This window comes from Sinocyclocheilus anshuiensis, unplaced genomic scaffold (assembly GCF_001515605.1).
Source record: "Sinocyclocheilus anshuiensis isolate Anshui unplaced genomic scaffold, SAMN03320099.WGS_v1.1 scaffold3237, whole genome shotgun sequence".
In the NCBI taxonomy this organism is placed as follows: domain Eukaryota; kingdom Metazoa; phylum Chordata; class Actinopteri; order Cypriniformes; family Cyprinidae; genus Sinocyclocheilus; species Sinocyclocheilus anshuiensis.
Window position 1 is genome coordinate 1,579 of NW_015554236.1, and position 1,075 is coordinate 2,653.

A 1,075-nucleotide genomic window follows, 5' to 3' on the forward strand; every position below is an offset into this window, starting at 1 on the left:
CTTCCATTTACCTTCCACTCTCTTGTGAAACCCTTCCCAGCTAAGAGGACTGATAGGCGTCCGCCAAAATTTGAACACGCATCTAGGAACGATCTAATTGGTGGACGGGCTCAATCTTAACAGCTCAAAAAACAAATACTGTCATTTTTATTGTTTTTCCTTCACCCGGAGGAATTTTAATAACAATCAAAGTCCTGGTATTTAGAAATCCCCATTTCCAAACACCGCTTTAGAAGCATCCTTCTAAATTAAACTTAACCAAAAAGGAAAAGAGAAGAGAATTTAATTATACTCATTCTGCTACCAGAAAAGGGTATTCTGTTGTTTTATCTTTCACTCTCATCTTACCATTAACTTATCACAGTCACCGAGAACTACACTCACCTGTCCCTTACACACTCACCGTCAAACCACACTTGACATTGCACACTTACACCTCTGTTTTGCTTTGTTTGTTTGTTTGGTTTTGTTTTCTCTTCTTCAAGGTCTGTGTCAGTCTAGGTTCTAGATCTCCCTCCCTCAAAACATTTCTCGCACAACAGACTCTGTTGGCCACTGGGAAGACCTCGAGACATGGCTAAGTGTTGCAACAGACAGCCTCCTACCTAAGGCTGCTGAAACACTGAAGCATCCAGGACCAGCTGGATGACAAAATAACAAGCCTTATGAGACAAGACCCAAGTCAGAGCTACAGTCACAAAGAATTAGCAAAGATCACCGGCTCCTTAAGCCACACACTCATCGCCACCCTCAAGCTGAGCGACAGGCACGCCGCCCATCTCCAGCAGGAGCTAACACGTGCGCAACGACGCGTCGAGCAGCTAGAACTGGAGGCTAGAACAAGGCGCCGAGGAGGAGATCACTAGGCTAAAAGAGACCCAAGCAGCTGCTACCCAAGAAATGGAACAAGGCAAGGCTGACTGCGCTGATCTCTCCAATAAGCTACAATATGCAGAACAGCTCCTGGAAAAGGCAAAGGGCGACTTCAGAGGTAAGAATGGCCGAATTAAAGCCCTTGAAACTCACCTGGATGAGTCAAGAAATGAGATCAGTCGCCTAACACTAGAGCTGGACT

At 45.4% G+C, this 1,075-nt stretch overlaps 1 pseudogene; it reads left to right on the forward strand.

Moving 5' to 3' along the window:
- The first annotated feature begins 508 nt into the window (after positions 1-508).
- LOC107671227 (uncharacterized) overlaps positions 509-1,075 on the forward strand; it is a 1,046-nt pseudogene continuing 479 nt past the window's right edge.